This window comes from Hevea brasiliensis, chromosome 5 (genome assembly GCF_030052815.1).
Source record: "Hevea brasiliensis isolate MT/VB/25A 57/8 chromosome 5, ASM3005281v1, whole genome shotgun sequence".
NCBI lineage: Eukaryota > Viridiplantae > Streptophyta > Magnoliopsida > Malpighiales > Euphorbiaceae > Hevea > Hevea brasiliensis.
The window spans coordinates 64,534,123-64,559,508 of NC_079497.1; positions in this window are offsets into that span (position 1 = coordinate 64,534,123).

Genomic DNA, 25,386 nt, shown 5'->3' on the forward strand with positions numbered 1-25,386 from the left:
CACAATAAGTTTTTTTCTAGAAATAAAACTAATAACGCAACTTTTTACAGGAAACCAATATTGCTCCCAAAGCAAAACCGATCAAGCAACCGGTTGTACCAAGAAAGGTTTACTTAACAAGATCCCAAGTGAAGAAGATAATGGAAGAGCAAGAACAAGTCAGAACCTATAAGGGCAAGTTTTAGAATTAAGGGAACAAATCTTAGAATTAATGAAGATGATGAGTGAAATGTCCCAAAATAAAGAAACCACCCGGCCAACACTGGAACCAAGTTTACCAGTGATTCCCCCACTGACAACAATACTTGATACACTTGCCTAAAAGCTTCATGATCAGGCCTCGACTTCTTTCACCTTCCAAACTCCCATCCTAATCGAACAATTACCTTTAATCCAACATTCCGTAGCAGCGAGTTTCCTGTCCCTTATCACCAGGCTGTCTTGAATGCGGAATTTCATCCTTCAGCACTAGTCCCTTCAGTTTACCCTGTAACCAATTTTTCAACTATGGGAATAGCTCATGCAGTGTGAGGGGAAAGTAGAGAAAAAGAAAATGATAAGTTATATGCTCTGGAAGAAAGACTAAGAGCTTTCAAAGGATTAAATATATATGGCTCAGTTGATGTGTCATAGCTGAGATTAGTACCAGATGTAGTTGTGCCACTAAAATTTAAAGTCCTGGAATTCGACACATACAGCAGAAGCTCTGACCCACACATCCACTTAGCCACTTACATAGCTAAGATGTCTGCTCTCACAAAAGATGACAGACACTTGGTACACTTCTTCCATGAAAGTCTCACGAGAGCAGCCTTACGTTGGTGCATACAATTGGATAGGAGTATATTACGCTCCTGGAAAGATTTGGCTGATGCTTTCCTTAAACAGTATAAGTTCAATTGTGATGTTGTCCCCATAAGGAGAGACCTCCAAAACCTGGTGCAGAGGGAAAGGGAAAGCTTTAAGGAGTATACCCAGAGATGGAGAGAAAAGGTGGCTGAAGTTTATCCTCCAGTGACAGATAATGAACTCTGTTCTTTGTTCATTGAGACTCTGAAGGCCCCATACTTCAATTTAATGATTGGGAATACTTCTAACAATTTGCTGATATCATCCAGACAGGAGAAAGGATTGAAACAAATCTCCGATTAGGGAGGTTACTAGAAGTTGTAGGGTGAGTTCCATGAAAAAGTCTATTAATTTTGGGAAAAAGAAAGAAGGGGATGTACACTCCATTTCAAGACAAACTTACCTACCACCACAAAATAATTTTGACCCATACATCGTAGCCCAAAGTCCATACCCTCTAGCCCAAAACCCAATGGTAGCAATTGTTTCTCCTCCATTCCTGAACTATCCTCGCCCCTAATATCTTTCCCAAACTGCCTACAATCCCAGGCCATCTAACCAAAATAGCCCTTTTAGACCACCTGCTCCTCAACCTGGCCCAAGGCCATTAAGGAATTCTGATCCACCATTACCACTTGCACTCAGTGAAATTTACCATTATATGTTGGGTATCAATTAGATTGTGCCCATCCCACTAGACCCCGCCCAGCAACCATATCCCAGGTGATATGATCCCAGTGCCAGATGTGAATACCATGGCGGGGCTATAGGGTATTCAACGGATAATTGTGGAGCCCTTTGAGGAAGGGTACAATACCTGATTAGGAATGGGTGGCTGAAGATTAAAGGGAATGGCTCCACTCCTAGTGTCACTTCAAACCCATTGCCCCACCATGATAGCAGCAAGGGGAATGGTGTAAACATGATAGAATCCCAGGATGAAAGCTTCGTTACAGAGGTAGATCTATTAGTCCCTTACTTTGATGAAATTCTAACGATAGCAGTGCTGGAAGGGTATATACAGCCTTATGGGCATAACTCTGGAAATTATCTATCGTGCTCGAGATGCCCTTATCATGGAACCAACAATCACGAATTGCAAAGTTGTAATGAATTTAAGGAAGAAATCCAGAGGATGATATCGCTAAAACTCTTGAGCTGCCAATTAAAAACAAAAGAAGAAAAGGAAGTAAACATTGCCATTTGTGGCCAAGACATCTAAAGATCTACTCCAAAAATGTTTTTTTTTTTCTATTCTCACCACATCAACACTACCAACACTACCTCAGAGAATCATACATACCCCACCACAGCTGCTTGTTACCAATACCCATGATGTGCCTTTGAATTATAATTTCCAAGTTTATATACAGAGTGCATCCAGCAGTACTTCCATCCCTACCCTCAATCATACCTACGCTTAACCTATCACCAACCCTAAACCATGTTTCACTCCTCATGCTCACTTCAAAATGACCTCTGCAGGTCCCTCCAATGACTCTGCTCCCCAATTCATATCAGAACCTACCCAAACAAATGACTCTCCAAATCTAGAAGTAGAATTTATTACTAGAAGTGGGAGGTGTTACGGCACTAAGGAAAAGAAAAGTAAAGGGAAAGCAAAAGTAGGAGAGTTACCTGAGACTGAGGAGAAAGTGGGAAAAGTAGTAGAGAAAGGGGAATCCAGTGGAAGGAAGGAAGAAGATGAACTACTGTTGCAAATCATAAAGCAGAGTGAGTACAATGTAATTAAACAATTAAAGAAGACACCGGCTCAGATCTCCTTGCTGTCATTAATACTGAGCTCGGAAGTGCATCGCCGTGCCTTACAAAAGGTTCTGGACCAGGCCTTTGTAACTCCGAACATCACACCCAGGCAATTTAAAAAGATAGTCATACAAATTTAGGCATCCAATTTCGTCACTTTCTCAGAAGACGAAATAGACCCGGCTAGCTTAAAGCACACCAGGGCTCTACATGTGACAATTAAGTGTAAAGGTTGTTTAGTTGCTACAATTTTAATTGACAATGGCTCAGCAGTTAATGTCTTGCCCAATGTAACCCTGGCAAGGCTCCTTATAGACCCTTCTATAATATGCCAAAGCTCCATGATTGTGAGGGCATTTGATGGCACGAAGAGAGATGTGTTAGGAGACATTGATTTTTCGCTTCAAATAGGGGCATGTACTTTCAATGTAACATTCCAAGTAATGGATATTGAACCAGCATACACTATGCTATTGGGAAGGCCCTGGATCCATTCGGCAAATAAAATGCCTTTAATTCTGCACCAGAGGATCAAATATGTCATGAACGGTAAAATCATTACAGCAAGAGGAGAAGAAGCTATGCTAGTCACCAAGCCACAATCAGTCCCTTATTTGGAAATGACTGAATGATCTCTAGAAAGCTCATTTCAAGCATTAGAGCTATAAGGAACCGTTCTAGGGGACGGTGTAGCTGCAACCATGGTTGCAAAAGTAATGTTGAAAAATAGTTATGAAAAGGGCAAGGGATTAGGTGTCACCCTGTAAGGAATTATCGAACCCGTGTCAACCGCTCAGAGGAATTACTACTCAGGATTGGGATATTATGAGGATGCTTTGACTGATAGAAGGTTCCGGATGAAAAGCCTACTCAGGGATCAGAGATTCAACAAACCTCTCGAAATGAAGAAAGACGTCTCGAAAATCTCAGACGTTTTCACTAGACCAATCATTGAGAACTTAAAAGAAGAGGATAGAGAATCTCCCTTAGAATCATCTATCAATGTCCTGCACCTCCATTCTATGTCCAAAATACTGATCTCACTAACCACAGAGGGACAAGAGCTTGACAATTGGGAAGCTAAAGGTATCCCTATGCTTTATTTTGAGTAAAGTATATTTTGTTACCAACAATTGATTACTTTGTCCATGGTGTCAAGTGTAATTCTATAAATGGACCTCTTTTTATGATTAAGCAATTAACAAATTAATAGCACATTTTTTCGAACTCTGTGTCAATATTTTCTTGTAAAAAAAAAAAGTTCATTGCAAAAATTCAATCTTGAATATAATCCATTTTCACTTTTCCAGGACCATTGACCAACCCCTCCATAATAATACAATCAACTCCGAAATCCCTTATGTTAACTTTGAGAGTCCCATAATCGCCATTGATTCAAGTGATTCAAAAGAAGAGCCTATGAAAGAGTAGGGAGAAGTAGATGAAGCCACTCTAATGCCCTGTGGAGATGAAATAAATACTTTGTATTTGGGGACAGAGGAAAATAAAAGGGAACTCAAAATTGTGAATAATGAAGAACTAGCAATTGCTAAAGGAACTCATCGACGTGTTCGCTTGGGGCTATGATGACATGCTAGGACTGGATCCTCAGATACTCATGCATAAGATTCCTTTAATCCCTAGAATAGTCCCAGTTAAACAAAAATTGAGGAGAATGAACCCCGACACCCTGCTTAAAGTTAGGGATGAAGTTAAAAAGCAATATCATGTTGGATTCCTAGAAGTAGTAAAATACCCAGAATGGGTAGCTAACATTATCCCCATAATGAAGAAAGATGACAGAGTGAGGGTATGCATTGACTATAGGGATCTCAATAAGGCGAGCCTGAACGATGATTTCCCTCTTCCACATATAGATGTACTAGTAGACAATGCTGCAGGATTGGGGAGATGCTCATGTATTGACGGGGCATTAGGGTATAACCATATTTTGATAGATAATGACGACAAAGAAAAGACTGCCTTCATCACACAGTGGGGAGTCTTTTACTACTAGGTGATGCCCTTTGGGCTAAAGAATGCAGGGGCTACTTACCAACGTGCCATGGTTACATTATTTCATGACATGATGCATAAAAAAGTAGAAGTTTATGTTGATGACATGATCATTAAATCTAGGGGGACTGAAAGCCATCTAAAGGTATTAAGAAAAGTGTTCGAAAGGCTCAGAAAATATCAGCTGAAGTTGAACCTGGCTAAATGCGTGTTTGGGGCAAAATTAGGAAAGCTGTTGGGATTTATAGTAAGTGAGAAGGGAATAGAGGTGGATCCGGACAAAATTCAAGCCATCTAAGAGATGCCCTCCCTAAAAATGAAAAGGGATGTGCGTAGTTTCCTAGGAAAGTTGAACTACATCTTGAGATTCATCTCTAACCTCACTGCTAAGGCTGAACCCATTTTCAAGTTACTTAGAAAGAATAATACTGTCAAGTGGGACCAAGCTTGTCAAGAGGCTTTCAAAAGGATTAAGCAGTCCTTGTCAAATCTGCCGATACTGGTTCCTCCAATGACAGGTAGGCCATTAATTCTGTATATGGCAGCTCAGTAGAGCTCGATGGGTTGTGTTCTGGCAAAGCTTGATGGGTTGTGTTCTAGGACAACATGATGATATAGGGAGGAAAGAAAGAGCCATTTACTATTTGAGTAAGAAATTTAATGACTGCGAGTCGAGGTACTCATCCCTGGAAAAAACCTATTGTGCGTTGGCTTGGACAGCAAATTGGCTCAAACGTTACATGTTGAATCATAAAACATGGCTTATCTCCAAGATGGATCCGATCAAGTATGTATTTGAAAGCCCTTTCGTACTTGGAAGATTAGCAAAATGGCAAGTCATACTTTCTAAGTACGACATAGTCTACATAACAAGAAAAACAGTAAAAGGGAGTGTGATAGCTAACCTCCTAGCTGAGAACCCAATCAATGATTACAAAGCCCTGGATTTTAGATTTCCAGACAAATATATTAACGCAGTAAGCAATGATGCTAAGGGTCCTAATGATGTATGGGAAATGTATTTTGATGAAGTAGCCAATTTAATTGGTAATGGGATCAGAGTAGTTCTAGTTGCCCCAGATGGGAGACATTTCCTAATAGCTGTTAAACTAAGGTTCGGCTCAACAAACAACGTAGCAGAATATGAAGCCTGTATGAGCAGCTTACAGGCGGCCATCAAAATAAAGATAAAGAAATTAGAGGTATATGGGGATTCAACTTTGATCATTTACCAAGTCAAAGGTGAATGGTAAACTAAAGATCCAAAACTGATCCTGTATCAAAAATATCTCCTTGAACTAATCAAGGAATTTGAGGAGATCTCTTTCACTCACCTGAGTCGGGATAAGAACCATTTTGCTGATGCCATAGCTACTCTAGCGATGATGACTCAAATGGAGGAAGGGAAAATAACGCAGTTATTGCTAATCAAAGCAAGAAGTGAGCCGGCATACTGCTTTATGATTGAAGAAGAAACAGATAGCCAACCCTGGTATCATGATGTTTAGGTTTATATAAAAAATAGGGAATATCCTCCTGAGGCAAGCAGAAACGAAAGGAGAATGATCAGAAGATTAGCAATGGGATACTTCCCTAGTGGAGAAATCTTGTACAAGAGAAGCTCCAATGGTGAATTGTTGAGGTGCATAAATGCCAAAGAAGCAAGAAGAATTCTATTTGAAAGCCATAAGGGGAACTGCACTACTCATAGTAATGGGTATATGATGGCAAAGCAGATCTTAAGGCAGGGTTACTTTTGGGCCACCTTGGAAAAAGATTGCATTGAGTACTTCCGAAAGTGTCACAAATGCCAAGTTTATGCTAATCAGATAAATGTCCCACCTCGTCAGCTCTACAATCTCGCCTCACCGTGGCCATTTGCAATGTGGGGTATCGATGTGATCGGTCTGATTAATCCGAAAGCATCCAATGGGCACAGATTCATTTTAGCAGCCATTGGCTACTTCACTAAATGGGTGGAAGTGACTTCATATGCTCACATTGTTAGTAGTATGCCCTAGAGCTTATCATTTAGTATGTATCTTGTACATATTTTATTAATAAAAGGCAATTTCACATTTTCATTTACATAATGTATTTATGTATAATAGAAAAGGTCCATTGATATTTTGTTAGAAATTATATTCTTAAGTTGTTAAGAATATGAGTGACAGTATTTCTAGCACAAAGTATCATAATTTGGTTCACAATCGATGATACTTCACACAGGGCATGACTTATCCAGAAAGATTGTAATCATGTTTGTTCCCAAGGTATTTATATGAGATATAAATAAGATAGAATGGTGAGTCTCATGCCATATAACAAACATGATAAACGCTTATACATGTTAAGTAGGCCGAACTAGTGATGCATATTACAAGCACATGGAGTTTACTCTTGTCAATGCATTGTCATACATCATATCAGTGCATATAATCTTTAGACCTGAGATAACACAGTTATCTTATATATGAGTAGTTTGAGTTTGATACTGCTTTCATACTTGTACTGTGCATGGGTATATGGGCATTTGTTGTCTCCTACTAGTTATATATGGAGGTAGGCGTTGATCAAGATGGAATCTGTTACCCTAAGTAAATAGGGATAAAGTCCTATGTTCATTAATTATTCTTGATGTTTTAAGTTCCTGGCCAGCACAGACAGATTTAGTCAGAAAAGAGTTTCTGACAGGAAAATCTAATTAATCAAGAACTGGAATTAAAAGAGAACATAATATTCATAGCAAATGGGATTTGACATAAACTATGACTCCAGCTCGAATTGGGATTTTGTAATAGAGAGATTCTAGTGCATGGTAACATATGATTATAGGTTCATTTAAAGGTATTCCTTGTTTCTGATTGGGTGGCCATGGTATGCTATACTAAGTGTCAACCATGGTTTATGAGATGCCTAAAATGATTTAGAGAAATCATTTTTAGTAAGTAAAAGTTCTGATAATATTAAAAGTTAATATCATATCTCATTGCCAATTAGCGATGAGCCTAGTAAGTCACACAAATACACAAATTAATCACCAAATAAAATGTGATTTAATTGATTAATTAAATAGTTTAATTAATTAATTAATTAGATTTGATTTACAATAAGATTGCAAAGTCCCTAGCATGGCTTGAAACCAAATATAGGTTATTGGATGTATAGTACAAGTTAAATTTATATTTAAAATTTTTAAATATAAATTTAATTATGAGAAATTAATTTATATTTGATATAAATTGATTAGAAGAGAAGAAATAATGATTTTGGGTTAAGAACTCCAAATTGCAAAATAAGGGTAATTTGGTCATTTCACAGGGTGATATGTTGCACCATGAGATGGTGACATATGGCATCATAGTTTGTCATTTGTCTTCCTATCATGCAAGATGATCAAAGTCAAGATTAAGTCTAGCTTTGACACTTGGCTTAATGTGATTAAGTCAATTAAAATTTAGATGCAATGTGGTGATGACATATGGCAAGGTTTTTAAGCGCTGACCTAATTATAAAAGGGAAAAGAAAGAAAAAATTCTACCACTCTTCTTATTTTCCTCAAGTGTGCCTCCACCTATAGTTTTTTCTCCTCTCTTCATCTTCTCTCATCAATTCAAAGAGAATTGCCCAAATTCCTTTGAATTAAAATTACTAGAAATTGTTTATAGTGTCCTATAAACTTCTATAGCCTCTCTAAAGGCAAATCCCTAATTTATAATTAGTTGGCAAGGCTTAAGAAGCTAGTTTAGGGGCTGTCCATTGGTTATCTTGGTGTGGACAAGCTAGAGGGACAACTCTTGGGCTCCTAGGTGCTTTTCAAAGGTACCAATCACATCTATAGTGCATCAAAAGGTTAGTGCACATATTCTTCTTTCAAACTAGGATTCAATTGAATGAATTTGTTAATTCAAAAATCTTAAATGGAAAACATAGATTCTAATACATATTAAAAGTGTTTTAATATGGAATTGAACATTGAAATCAATTAGGCACATAATGAATGTGGCATGATGCATGAAACCCTAGAAGAAAAATTTTGAATTCAATGTTCTAATCTAACAATTTACATGCTTCCGCTCCTTCAATTGGTATCGGAGCTACTATATTTGCCATTTAGATTATTCAATATGAGATTTAATTGTGTGATTTAATCAAAAGTTGATTGATTCATTGCTGGTTGCATAGAGAGGTGTGGCGGTATGCTTGATATCCTAACAAATGGTGCATATGATTTAGCACCATTATGGTGCGCATGGTGTTGGGCTTCAAAATGTACAATTGTTGTATATTTTTAAGGCCTATATCTAATTAAATTGTTTAATTAGGTATCTTAATCACACAATTAAATTTTGAAAATTGTTTTCAAGGTATTAAATTTGAAAAGAGTTTCTAAATTTAATTTGGTTGAATGAGATTCAAATATGAATTTTTAAATTTGTTTTGAATAAGATTCAAATCTGAATTTTTAAATTTATTTGAATGAGATTCAAATCTAAATTTTTAAATTTGGTTGAATGAAATTCAAATCTGAATTTTTTAATTGAATATGATATATTCAATTTAATTTATTAGAATTTATATTTTATTTAGTTGTTAATTTTTAATATGCATGATGGATGATCATGGATAATAAAAGACTAATGTGATTGGATTTATTTCTTTTATTTTTCTTTGGACTGTAAAATAATTAATTTATATTAGTGGCATGTATTATAAGTGTTGTAATAATTTTGTGTTGTAATTTCATTTATTTAAGGACTTTAAAGTCCATGTTCTTGTAAATTTGCCTTGGTATACAAAGGATTATAATATAATTAGATTGCAAGAAGATCAAGGAGGTCAAGACAATTGGTGGGACCAGTGGGAGGAATTCAAGATCAAGAGTTGATTATGTACTCCTTCAGCAACTCTTATAATATGAATGAATAAAATGCACCTAGGAATGCCCTGATTCAATTCTTGGTAGCTCAAAATTGAATCCCTTAGAAAGTTCATGATCATACCATATTATATGTTTATCCATACATGTATGAGATGTATAGAAATGTATGCAAGTACATGATATATGCACGCTAATTGGATAACGTGCAAAGTGAGACCATAATAGTAATTAAGTCGACCACTAAATCTTCAAAATAAATGATTAAGTTGGAAATGGTATAATTAATATAATTATATCATGGGCCCTCCATTGAGGCAATTATTTTAAGAAATTTTAAATACTTGCATATGATGCAATTAATTTAAGAGATTTTCTTAAGAATAATTGTTAAGCATGAGATGTTGTAAATATGTAAATGGTTTGGTGGCCAATAATGGATGTGCCTGAGGACATTAAAATTATTTGCATGTTTACTGACTCAATAGGATCAACTTAACTAATGCAAAATAAGTCAATAATGGATGTGCCTGAGATTTTGAGCATTAGGGGCTAGATAAAAGATTGAACCTCGCATGAGATGTGATGGGGAAGGACTTATTGTTTATTGTAATTTTAATAATGGATGTGCCTGAGGATGATCAATAAGACTATAAGAATTCAATCACCCACTAGAAATCCGTCCAACTAGGATTTCTGTTTCCTACTTTGGAAGTGTAGGATTCGCCAAGTTAGTGGGAGGACCAATTTGATTAAAAGACCATAATCATTTTGGTTAATTACTTGATATATTTACTAATTAATCTAGTTATTTTCTGCAGTTATTCTTCTGATAATAATGAGCACACAACAATCACCACCATCCAATATCCTCGTGAGCATACTTGATTATAATAGGTTGACAAGACCTAATCATTCTGATTAGCTAAGAAATTTAAAACTTTCCCTGAACCTATAACATATTGGATATATTCTAGACTCAAATGTTCCTAGTCCCTTACCTCCAGAGGCCATACAAGAGGAACATGACACTTTGGATAGTGGAAGGAGCATGATATGAGAGCCAACTGTTACATGCTTGCTTCTATGAGTAATGAGTTACAGAAGCAGCTTGAAAATATGCAATATGCAAGTGAGATCCTCCTTCACCTATAAGAGTTGTATGGTGAGCACAGTAGGATTGCTAGGTATTAGATATCTAGACAGCTATTCCGCACGAGGATGTTTGAGGGACAGAATATTAGGGATCATGTCCACAAGATGACTCGGCTTATTGAGCAGCTGGAACATCTTGACTTTCACATGGATTTCAAACTACAGACAGATTTGATCCTTCAGTCTCTACTTGAGTGATTTGGGAATTTTGTGACAAATTTCCATATGAGTAAGCAGGAATACACCTTGGCTGGTTTACTTAACATGCTAGTTATTGCCCAAAAGAATATGTCGGACAGTAAAGGAAAAGAGGCAGCTTTTATTGCATCTTCTTCTGCTAAAAAGTCCAACAAGAAGAAGGGCAATAAGAAAAAGAAACCTCAAATTCCTGGTCCTTCCAAGAAGATAGCTAAATAGAAAGGGAAAACCAAAGATGATAGAGGCAAAGGAAAGTGTTTCCATTGTCAGAAGGATGGGCACTGGAAAAGGAACTACCCAGAGTATTTTGCTTCTTTGAAGGACAAGAAGGATACACCTTTAGAAGGTATGTCTGTATCTTGTTATTTAGATGCTGGTGATACTCATAGTTCATCTACAGCTTGGGTTTTAGATACTAGTGCCAGTTCTCATATTTCTTATGGTATGCAGAAACTAGCAAACAGTAGCAGCTTGCATTCTCGAGATGTTAAACTCTAGATTGGCAATGGCTCAACTATTGAAGCTTTAGCCATAGGATCTAAATCTTTTTACATGTGTGTGAAGGAGCGGAAGGATGAAAATTATTATATTAGAACAATGAATTCAAAAATTTTCTTTTAGGGTCTCATGCATCATGCAAGATTCATTATATACCTAATTGATTTCAATGTTCAATTGCATATTAAAACCCTTTTAATATGTATTAGTATCTACATTTACCATTTATGATTTTTGAATTAACATATTAATTCATTAGAACCCTAGATTAATACAAGAACATGTGCACTAACCTTTTGATGCACTGTAGATATGTTTGGTACCTTCGGGAAGCACCTAAGACCCCAAATTTTGTCCCTCTAGTTTGTCCACACCAAGATCACCAATGGTAGCCCCTTGAATAACTTCTCAAGCCTTGTCAACCAATTACAAATTAGGAATTTGCCTTTTGGAGAGGTTGTAGATGTATACAGGACACTAAAAAAAATTTCTAGCAATTTTTAATTCAAAAGAATTTGGTCAATACTCTTTGAATTAATGAGAAAAGGTGAAGAGGAGAGGAGAGCATAAGGGTGCCAGCACCTTGAAGAAAATAAGAAGAGAGTGGCAGATTTTTTATTTTCTCATAGCATCACATTATATAATTAGATCATCACTTAAAACCCTTGTCACATGTCATCACCTGATTGCATCTTACTTTTAATTGACCTTATCACATTAAGCCAAGTCTCAAAGCTAGGTTTAATCTTGACGTTGATCATCATGCATGATAGGAAGACAAATGACAAACCATGATGCCATGTGTCACCATCTCATGGTGCCACATGTCACCCTGTGAAAAAACCAAATTACCCTTGTGTTGTAATTTTGAGTTCTCAATCCAAAATAATTATTTCTCCTTTTCTAATCAATTTATATTGAATGTAAATTAATTAATTAATCTCTATTGATTAATTTCTCATAATTAAATTCATATTTAAACACTTTAAGTAGAAATTTAACTTATACTATACATCCAATAACCTATATTTAGTTTCAAGCCATGCTAGAGACTTTGCAATCTAATTGTAAATCAAACCTATTTAATTAATCAATTAAAATCTTTAACTAATTAATTAAACCACATTTAACTTGGTGATTACTTGTGGATGTGTGTGACTCACTAGGCTCATCCCTAATTGGCAATGATATAAGTTGTTAATTCTAATATCATCAGAACTCTTTCTTGTCACACCTTACCCCTCTGTAAGGCATAACATGATCCCGTAGAATACCTAATGAACTACCAAACTTCACCTACCGATAACTCATTAAGTACCCTACAAGGGATTTTAAAATAATTTTCTTACTTTTTGGAAGTGGTGAGCGTTTTGGTAGGAATTAAAAACATTTAATTGAAGTTTGAAAACTAGTTAAGATTTTTGTCCCATTTAATTTTTCTGTAAATTTTATAAAAATTTAAGCAGAATGCTGTCTGGTTTTTGAGAAAACAGTTCTTCAAATACATGAAAAAAACACTTCCAATAAATATTTTTCACAACTCCCAACCCAAATCAACTCAAGTCAACACAATTCAATTTAATTCCACAACTCAACTAAAAATTTGTCATCTCAAAATACTTCACAAATTCATTCACTTTACAAATAGTACTTAATTTACAAATACAGATCTTAATTTACATCAAGAAAATTTAAAATATCATTATTACAATTTATTATACAACTGCTCAACTTTACATTGATATATAAGACATTATAATATTTACATCAAATAACTACAAGGTATAATTAAATACCCGTATAAAAAGATCAGCGAAGGCCTTGCCAATTCAGCAGCTCACCCTACTACTTTTTTCTTGCTCTTATTTGCGACAGCAAAATAAGCTATCGCTGAGTATAAAAATACTCAGTGGTGCACAATAAAGTATAAAATGCATAACATAAAATATTTATGAATAAATTATAATTCAAAAATCTCATAATCGCATTTCACAAATTTTCAAGTCACATTTATAACAAATCATAATTTTCAAAGCTTAATATAATACAAATTTAATCAAACAATTTGATAAACATAGTGTTGCCAATCAATAACACAACTTAGGCCATGACATAAAATTTCCGAACATGTCATGTGTACATCACGATAAAGGCAAACTCACCCCACTAATCGAAATCAATGAGAGTGGTGGCTAGCTAGCTAATGAGTACTCATCCAAACTCACCCCTCAGACTGGGAAGCCAGAGAGGGAGGAATATAGTCAAACTCACCCCATAAATGGAGGAGGAACATAGTGATATTGCCATGCTAAGTGTGAATAAAAAATAATTTAAATCAAGTTATTCAAATATTTTATGCAAAACACAATAAATTTCCAAAGTTAAATTTCCATCCACAAAGTGACAACACAGTAGTTCTCAAAACCCATAATTAACACAATAATTTCACAATGTATAACTGAACAAGTTTTCTATGAGAAAACGATAAATTAAGGTTTATTGTGCGCAAACCTAACGTGAGCCACCTCTTGGCCTTGACTCAGTCTCTTAGACCTTCCGGGTCTTTTTCAGTTGAAGCACGATAATTCCAATAATTCCAATAATTAATCCCAATATGCTTAAACTTAGATTCTTGAAAATTTTCATGTTGCGGTTACTATTCATGATACTATTCAAGTCAAAATATTGATTTTCTTATGCTTAAAAGGTATGAGAACTCCAACTATACTCACATACCACATTTTGGTTACCAATTTTATTGGTTTTGGTTACTTTCTCAAAACTTAAGTCTTTTAGGCAAAATTGCAAATTTTAAGTTTAGGTATCCTATTTTGTACTGTTCCATTGGTCATATTGCTGTTAGAATTTGGCTAAGTTTTCTTCATAGAAATTGTTCCTTATTGTCTTAACTTTATTTACTTTTTTGAATCACTATATTTGGATTTTTGTAGCTCAAGTTATAGCCATTTGAACAAGGCTGCCTGAATTGGTCTAACCTAGATTTTCTAGGCAAATTTCTAGGTTTTGACAGTTTTAGGTCACCAACTTTCAGTGGCTAAATGACTTGGTTAAGGGCATAATTTGGGTTTGTGTTCTTCATGAAAGTTGTAGTACTATGTCATACCTTTCTAATGCCACAAAAATTAGGCCATTTGGGCCTGCCTAGCCCAATTTATGGCCAAATGAACAAACACTGTTTATTTGGTCATTTTTGTACAGGTCAAATTACCTAATTCGGATTTGGCCAATTTGTTCACTATGCTATGGTCACTTTCTTGGCATGATTCCTAAACAAAAAATGTGCCATTTTGTGTCTAGTTTTATTCTCAATTGGCCTCACACCAATTGGGTGGGTAAATTTTCAGTTTTGGTCCCTGAAAGGGACCTTGGTCATGCTGCCTGCAGAATGTCCATAACCAATCTGAATTTCCATTTGGTTCCAACACTTCCAACACACCACAATTGGTCATACATGACCATTTTTCAGCTCAAACAAGGTCAAACATACCATTTGACCAATTCTCAAAATTTTATCTCCTAAACCCTAGGTCCAAAACCCTAACATTCATGCAATTCAAATCTAATGCATTCCAAACACCAATCCATAGTTTACATACATAATTCAACTTAACCAACCATTCAAATACATCAAATTCACTCATTTCACACCCTAACCTACTGCTAGCCGAACTTCTATTTGGTCCCCAAGGATAGTTTTCTTTTAATTTTAAGTATATTTCTAAGTTAATTGAACTATGAACATAAACATTTAACTAAAATATTCAAGTTTAGATTACTAACCTTTTCTTGAATTTCCAATCTTCTATTTCTTTCACTTTCTCCCCTTCTTTCTTATTCAATCTTCTTCTCAAAGCTCAAACAAAAGGTTTTATGAAGTGGTTATGGGAGAAATTAGGGTTTAGCAAAGGTTTTAAAGCTTGAAACAAGCTTTAACAGAGGAGAGGTGAGGGAGCTTTAGGAGAGAGAAGTGGGGCGGCAACCTAGGAAGAAGAAGGCCAAAATAAATTTTTTCTTTTATTTTATTATTTTATGTGTATTTATCATAAATTGACTTGGTCAAATTAATTCATTAATTTAATAATTATTTGTGAGGTCATCCATGGTCATGGAAGGTGATGTCATAAACTTTTTCTTTTCTCTTTTTCTTTTGCATTTATTTTTCTTTAGTTCTTTAATTTAATTCTTAATCCCAAAATTTTCTTTTCTCTGATTTTATTTGATAGCTAGGTCAGGAGTCAGCTCTAGGGGTGAATTGACCAAACTGCCCCTCGCCGGTTCAATCTGGTTTGCAAGTTATTTGATATTCCTTCTAAATCTCGGACCTAATTATTTGACCGGCTTAACAATTCTTTTTTGTGATTTTCTCTTTTCCACTGTGTTTGCAATAGTCCTAAGGACTGCAGCGTTATATTTTACGGTTCGAAATTTGAGTTTAAATTGACCTCGTAGTCCTTCCCGAGAAGGTCACCCATCGCTGTGACTCTCGGCTCATTTAACTTCTTATGTTTTGTTTTTCTTATTTATACTTAACTAATTGACAATTACTAATTATTTGTATTCAGGGCTTATCTAGTTGTCTTAGATGTGGTTCTAATCTCCTTAATTATTCGAACTGACTCCGGTCACCGGAACAGTGAAATATACCATGCTATGCAAATAGGGGTGTAACATTTCTTACCATAAATGATTTCTCGAAATCATTTTAGGCACCTCATTGACCATGGTTAACACCTAGCTTAGCATGCCATGGCCACCCAATTAGTAATAAGAAATAACTTAAATGAACTTTTAATCATATGTTACCAGGCACTAGAATCTTTCTGTTATAAAATCCCAATTCGAGCTGGAGTCATGGTTTATGTCAAACCCCATTTGCTATGAATATTATGTTCTCTTTTAATTCTAATTCTTAATTAAAAGGATTTTCTCATCAGAAACTCTTTTCTCATTAAATTTGTCTGTCCTGGCCAGGAACTTGAAACATCCAGAATAATTAAATGATCATAGGATTTTATCCCTATTTACTTAGGGTAATAGATTCCATCTTAATCAACACCTACCTCCAAATATAATTAATAGGAGCCAACACATGCCCATATACCCATACACAGTACAAGTATGAAAGCAGTATCAAACTCAAACCACCTATATACAAGATAACTATGTTATCTCAGGTCTAAAGATTATATGCACTGATATGATTTATGGCAATGCATTGACACGAGTAAACTCCACGTGCTTGTCATGAATGTCACTGGTTCTGCGCACTTATCATGTATAAGTGCCTATCATAGTTGTTATATGACATGAGACTCACCGTTCCATCTTATTTATATCTTATATAAATTCCTTGGGAACAAATATGAATATAATCTTTCTGGATAAGTCATGTCCTATGTGAAGTATCCTCGATCGAGAACCAATTTGTGATACTTTATGCTAGGAATGCTGTCACTCATATTTTTAACAACTTAAGAATGGAATTTCTAACAAAATATCAATGTACATTTTCTATTACACATAAATACATTATGTAAACATAAAAGTGAAATTGCCTTTTATTAATAAAATATGTACTAGATACATATTAAATGATATGCTCTAGGGCATACTACTAACAATCTCCAACTAGCACTGGAGCCATTCATTACAGTATCTCATACCCATCTTCTCTTGATGTCAGTCTAACTGAGTTTGTGACATAGCCTTTGTGAACGAATCAGCTAGATTTTCAGCTGATACTATTTTCTACATAGCTACATCGCCTTGCTTAACTATCTCTCTGATAATATGGTAGCGCCTTTCTATGTGTTTGGATTTCTGGTGAGACCGGGGTTCCTTATATCCAAACAGCCTCTTTTATAGCATCTGATACAACAATATACTCAGCCTCTGTAGTGGAATCAGTAGTCATACTCTGTTTGGAACTCTTCCAACTGACTGCACCTCCATTACAAATGAACACAAACCCAGAGGTTGACTTTCTATCATCAATATTTGATTGAAAATCAGAATCAGTATAACCATCCAATTGCAAGTAGCTTCCTCCATGAATAAAGAATAAATCCTTAGTTCTTCTCAAGTGCTTAAGGATATTCTTGGTAGCTATCCAGTGTTCCAAACCTATATTGGATTGAAACCTGCTAGTCAAACTAACAGCATGTGCAATATCCGATCTAGTACACATCATTGCATACATCAAACTTCCAATTGCCGAAGCATATGGAATCCTGGCCATTTTATCAATTTCTTCAGGTGTCTTTGGAGACATCTCTTTAGAAAGGTGGATACCATGTCTCACTGGTAACAATCCTCTCTTGGAATCAAGCATGTTAAACTTCTTTAACACCTTTTCCAAGTATACACTTCTGGATAAACTAATTATTCTTTTCGGTTTATCTCTATAGATGTGAATCCCAAGAATATAGGTTGCCTCCCCTAAGTCTTTCATGGAGAATGTATTTGACAATCATACCTTTACAGCTGTCAACATACCTGTGTCATTACCCATCAATAAAATGTCATCCATATATAAGATAAGGAAAGTGGTAGCACTATCACTAACCTTCTTATATATACATGGTTCATCCTCTTTTTTTTATAAAACCAAATGACTTAATAAGTAGACCAGCCAATGTGTATTCCTGCTTAGTCATTTGGAAATTTGTCACGAAATTCCCAAATGACTCAGGAAGGGATTGAAGGATCAAATCCGTCTGCAGTTGGAAATCCATGTTAAAGTCAAGATGTTCCAGCTGCTCAATAAGCCGAATCATCTTGTGGACATGATCCCCAACATTTTGTCTCTTAGACATCCTCATGCGAAACAGCTGCCTAGATATCTCATACCTGGCATTCCTGCTATGTTCACCATACAACTCTTGTAGGTGAAGGAGGATCTCACTTGCATATTGCATGTTCTCATATTGCTTCTGTAACTTATTACTCACAGAAGCAAGCATGTAACACTTGGCTCTCATATCATGCTCCTTCCACTTGTCCAAAGTTTTATATTCCTCTTGAGTGGCCTCTGGAGGTAAGGTACCAAGAACCTGTGAGTCTAGAACATATCCTATATGTTCAAGGTTCAGGACAAGTTTCAAATTTCTTAGCCAATCAGAAAGATTAGGTCCTGTCAATCTATTGTGATCAAGTATGCTTGCAAGAATATTGGATGGTGGTGGTTGTGGTGTGCTCATTATTATCAGAAAATTAACTGCAGAAAATAACTAGATTAATTAGTAAATGTATCATGTATTTAACCAAAATGATTATGGTCTTTTAACCAAATTGGTCCTCCCACTAACTTAGCGAATCCCACACTTTCAAAGTAGAAAACGGAAATCCTAGTTGGATGGATTTCTAGTGGGTGATTGAATTCTTATAGTCTTATTGATCATCCTCAGGCACATCCATTATTGGAATTATAATAAACTATAAGTGAGCAACTCCTTGCCCATCACATCTCATGTGAGGTTCAATCATTTACCAAGCCCCTAATGCTCAAAATCTCAGGCACATCTATTATTGACTTATCATGCATTAGTTAAGTTGATCCCATTGAGCCAGTAAATATGCAAATAATTTTAATGTCCTCAGGCACATCCATTATTGGCCACCAAACCATTTACATATTTATAACATCTCATGCTTAACAATTATTCTTAAGAAAATCTCTTAAATTAATTGCATCATATGCAAGTATTTAAAATTTCTTAAAATAATTGCCCTGTAACGATCGGGAACCAGCCACTAGAGGAATTGTCCGCTTTGGCCATCAGCCTCACGGTTTTGTCCCATAGGTGGAATGGAGAACTTCCCAGGAGGTCACCCATCCTAGGATTTCTCTCAAACGAGCACGTTTAACCCTGGAGTTCTTCCAACTCTCCAGGCCATTCCACCAAAAGGCGCCTCTAGTGATTAGTTCTCCCATTTTATATATCATTACTTTTTGAACCCAAGACCATCTCCGTGCTTTGCCGATGTGGGATTTGCTTAAGGGACCTTTCTCCCCCCCTTTCGGGACTCAGCGTCCTCGCTGAGGTTTGCCCCACCATCGCTCAAGAGGACACGCGAGCGGCTCTGATACCACTAAATGTGACACCCCTTACCCGTGTACAGTATACCCGAGTAAGTAATGCCACCTGGTATACCGGCACACTCTAATATTCCTCAATTAATTTAGACAATGCTTTTGCATATAATTTATGAAATACAATTTATTTAAACCATTTATCAAAAGTATCATTCATTTAAGGTTCCGAAAATTTAAGGAAAATCCATGAGTACCGCTAAAAATGGAGAAACTGTTCTTCTAACTGTTAAAAACACTTCCAATAAACAAATTCATTCATTCTCAACTTCAATATCATCACAAAACTCAATATCAAGATTTCAACAATTTTTCAGTTTCAGGTTTCAACAACCTTTTCATTTCTCAACATCCATTTCTCATATACAAGCAATAAATACATGCTCAAATCTTGCATTCATAGTCATAACTTTCATTATTTACATAAACATCAAAATATATTACATGAGTTCAAATACATATGAGAAAATACAAATCTGCTACAAAATATCAAAATGACAAAATGACACCTAGTGCCCTACCGATGCACTGCAGGTAGTGAGGTGACACGGACACTGAGCAGAACTGTCAGATGGACTCACCCAGTCTGTGGTCTACTGGGCTCACGGTCGGAATCTCTCCAGTACCTACGCGTGGCAAAGCAACGCGCTAAGCAATAATGCTTAGTGGTGCAATAATATAATAGAAGAAAATAGCAAGAAAATAAATGTATATACAATGTGTATGCTTTCTTTGTTTGATCTTGGTATATTCATTAATTCATTAACTTTGTTCACTTTTATTCATTTGGTTGCCCCAAGTAACCTACATCGACGATCGGATGGATAACCGTAAATCGCGCTGGGTACCTAGTACTCGGCCGTCACACCATCGGTCACATATGCATCTCCCAGGTAACAATGAGCTAACAAGCAGTAAATAATATCGTGCACAAGGCCAAGTCTCAATGCAAAGTCGAATGGCTAAAAGCCATGAAATCACAGAATGGCATTTTTGCCATGTGCGATCGCTAACTGAACCCTATTGGCATGCCAAACTATCCAAACCAATCTTGTTAGGTATACTAGGGCATTCAAAACTCTTAAATTTGTCAATTTGTGAATTTCAACCTTTTTTGTGTTACTATTCATCATTGGTCAACAAAAATGTTGACTTTTAGCATAAAAATGTGTACATCAACTTTGGCACTCCCAACATACCACATTTGGTGTTTAAAACTTGTTGGCATTAAGTGTTTTTGCAATTTCAAAGTGTAACCCACACTAGCAGAAAATTTCAGTTTTGGTGCCCTAACTTCACTGTTCCATTGGACACTGTTACTGTTGGAATTTGAAGAAATGTAAAACATGAAAGTTGTTCCTTATTTTGTCTAGTTGAATTTCCTTTTTTGAATCACTCCATTTGGAGTTTTGTAGCTCCAGATATGGCTCAAAAACCCAAGCTGCCCGGATATGCAGTCTGCAGAATTTTACCATATCTACAGTGCATGAACAGTGACTTGAGTCACTTGGTTGAATGGGTTCTGGCCATAATTTGGTGTAGGTTCCTTCATGAAAGTTGTTTGTCTATGTCTTAAATTGTTGCTGTAAAAATTTCAGACCAATTGACCAAATCTACAGTGACTTATGGCCAAATGAACAGTTACTGTTCATTTGGCAAATTCTGCAGAATTCAGTTTCAGGGTTCCGGATTGTGGCTGGGTTTTGACCCTTTTGCTTTGGTCTTTTGGGCATGCTTTCTTCAGCAAAAATGTGCCATTATAAGCCTAGTTTCATGTCCAAATGGCCAAACACCAATTGGACTACCACTGCCCAAGTTATGGCAGTGCAAAGGGACTGAAATTTCAGTCCCTATGCTGCTGTCCATAGGGCAGTTTTCACCTTGAGTTGCCATCCAATTTTTCAGTTCTAATTAGGGTCAACCTACCTAAAATGGTCATTAATTGACCATTAAAAAGTTCCCTAACCATTTCCTAAGCTAAGTCACAATTTCACCTACACAAACCCTAATGTCCAAACTCATTACTCATACACTTTGATTAACATACTTACTTAAGTCTCCATGCATATTAATATCATAACCATGATTTCCAACCATTCTAAGCTTATCAAACAATCAACCTCAATCTCCCATAGGGCTGCCTAAATTCTTTGCTAGAGCTACACATGGATTTGTTTCATTATTTCACAATTTTTCATTCATTACAAGCATAGATCATGGAACTAATGAGTTTTAAACTTCATATATGCACTAACCTTGATTAGGGCAGATTTTTCCCCACTCAAAACTTCACTTTCCTTCACTTTCTAGGCTGCCAAACACTTCCCTAAGATGAGTGGACAACTTTTAATGAAAGGGGTTTAGGGTTTATGGTGAAAAGAAGAGAGAAAGTGAGCTTTGGTTGAAAATCAATGGAAGTTTGGCTATGGGATTTGAGAGCTACGGGTGAGCATTTGTGAAGGTGAGGGCTGCTGGAAATTTTAGTGATTTTGGTCTTCATTTTGACTCTTTTAAGTGGTTTAAGAAGGCTTGTCAAATTTTGATTGGTTGGGGGTATGTTAATGACATCACATTATGTCAAAATTGGCTTTTTATTTCATTTTTCTTTCCTTTTCTTTTCTACCACATTTCAATTTAATTTTTAGCAATATTTATTCATATTTTGGGTCATAATAATTATTTACTTAACTGGACAAGTCGGCCAAAAATCACCTCTGAAGGCGAAATGACCAAAATGCCCTCTGTTTGGCTTAACGGGTCAAAATTGTCTGTACCGATTGAAAAATTTTTCTAGGTATTTTCTTGGCATTCTAATGCCATGGAAACCTTAATAACCCTTCTCTGGAGTCCCAAAATTATTTTATAATTTTTCCCCCAGGTCTAGGGCTCCTCGTTGCGAGAACCGCAACTTCCCTCCGGTTACCCCTCGCTTGGGCATCGGCTCGTTTGACTTGGTTGTATTTTATTTCTAAAATTTTTACTAAATTTTTCTTATTAATATTTGAGTTAATTTTGGTTCCTGACTTTAGTTTAAATATTTTTCCGGACGTTCTAGCTGTCCGGACCGACACCGGTCACCGGAACAGTAGGATGTACGGAGTGGTTACCGGGAGGGTGTTACATGCCCCAATGGAGGGCCCATGATATAATTATCTTTAATTATACCATTTTCAACTTAATCATTTGTTTAGAAAATTTTGTGGTCGGCCTAATTGCTATTATGCTCTCACTTTGCATATTATCCAATTAGAATGCATATATCATATACTTGCATACATTTCCATACATCTCATGCATTCATGGATAAACATATAAATATGGTATGATCATAGACTTTCTAAGGGATTCAATTCTGAGCCACCAAGAATTGAATCAGGGCATTCCTAGATGCATTTCATTTATTCATTTTACAAGAGTTGCTGAAGGAGTACATAATCAACACTTGATCTTTAATTCCTCCCACTAGTCCCACCAATGCCCTTGACCTCCTTGATCCTCTTGCAATCCATTACATTGTAATCCTTGGCAAACCAAGGCGAATTTACAAGAACATAGACTTTAAAGTCCTCAAATAAATGAAATTATAGCCCAAAAATATTACAACCTTTATAATACATGCCACAAAAATAAATTAATTAATTTACAACCCAAAGAAAAATAAAACAAATAAATCCAATCATATTAGTCTTTTATTATCACACCCTACCCCTCTGTAAGGCATAACATGATCCCGTAGTATACCTAATGAATTACCAACTTTGTCTACTGATAACCCATTAAATACACTACAAGGGATTTTAAAACTTTTCTTACTTCTTTTTACAGTGGTGAGTACTATTTACAGGTGTTAAAAAAATTTTTTTGAACTGAAGGGAACAGCTAGCTCATTTGAATTATTGGTAATTTCTGTAAAAATTTTGCCAGAGTGCTATCTGTATTTTGGATAAAACAGTTCTTCAAAAACTTGTAAAAAGCACTTCAATATATTTCTCAATCTCAAACTCCAACATTTACTCAATACAATATGTTTCTCAACTCAAATCCATAATAATTTTTCAATATTTCCAAAGGCTGAGATGAAAGAAATATAGTACAAATTTTACAAGCCAAAATAATTCACAATTTATTTTACAACTTCAATGTACAATTTTAATTTACAATTGCTCAAAACCAAAAACACTATATAGATACAGTGAACATACATTACAGTACAAAATGTATAATATGATATACTCAATATACTCGATGATCTCTCACTGAATGCACTAGTAGCCTATTGTGCTAACCTGTCAGTCTGCCTACCTGCGACAGCAATAAAAAGCTATCACTGAGACAATGTCTCAGTGGTGCACAACATTAACCAAACACAACTTTAAATCATAAATCATCAGTCATATAAAATAGTGGATACTTCAAACCATAGTTAAATTCAAAGACAATGAATGTCATAAAGAATTTAAACTCCATTTCACGATATCACAATAAATCTCAATAAGTCAAAACATGGTTAAATTCAAAAGACAGTGAATGTCAATAAGAATTTAAACTCCAATTTCCAATCTAACAATACATATCAATAAATCACACACAGCTTAATCATGTTCCAAAGTTCAATTCATCCCAAAAGCCAATGGCTAATGAGGAATTAAATTCGTCCCAAAAGTCAATGGCTAATGAGGAATAACATAGCTAGCTAGAAAAAATATGAGTACTCATTCAATTCGTCCTTAATAGGCACACACCTCAACACTTCAACCAGAAAGGGAATTCAATTCGTCCCACTAGACAAGCTAGCGAGGAATACAATCGATATACATGATAGCTGTTGTTTCAAACCATTTCCAATGCTTTTCAATCAATAAGTACCCATCAAATATCATTCAAACAATTGTTCACAGTTTCAAACCATTTACAATGCTTTTTCAAGCAATAAGTATCCATTCAACACATTTCCACAATTTAAAACAATAATATACAAATAGTCATAATTTATTTCAATTGAAAAATGCAAAAGAAATAACTGTTGTGCACAAACCTCTGATAACTGTCTCCTGGCCTTGACTCAGTGTTTCCTTCCCTTTCCCTGAGTCTTTGCTAACTGAGAAACACAATTTGAAGTATTTCAGTACTCATTTAAACTGTTTCTAAGAATAGGGTTCAATAATTAATTTATTGAATTCTATTATGTCCTTAGTCAACCTAATATGTTGACCCTCGATGCAGTCTAGGTGAATTATGTTTTAATGTTACCAATATGTCACATTTGTAGCCTTTTAGTATTGGTACATGTTACCAAATTCATTTTCATGTATATTGCATTTTATTGCAATTTTTCAGATCCCAGTATACTAATTTGACCTAGCTGGATGACCTAGTTCCCTCGGTTTTTAGGTTTTGGTCAAAACTACAAACTTGTAGATCTATGTCTTATTGCACGCGGGGTAAAATTTTAGGTCATTCTGAGTTTACTAGACCAAGTTATGGTCATTTTACTATTGCTGGTCAAAATGCATCAAAATTGGTCACTTTAGGTCATTTTAGGTTCGGCCAGTTTTTGGACCCGAACTTGTGCAATCTTTTTGACTTGCCTATGGTCATTTCTAGGTGTTGTGTCTTCATAAGAGTTGTAGATATATGTCTTAACTTTTCATGGTCAAAAGTTTAGGTCAATTGGACCTGTTTTGAGTGAGTTATGGCCTAAATACTAACTACTGCCCAAATGGTCAATTTTCAGGCCTTAATTACACTAATCCGGGTTTGGTCATTTTTCAAGTTACCTTACAAGTGGAATTTTGGTAAGCTTCGTTCAAGAAAGTTGGCACATTTTGTGCTTAGTTTCACCTGCAATTGGTCTCATACCAGTTGGAGCCACACACTTAAGGTTCTAGGCTAAAATACACACTGCCCTATA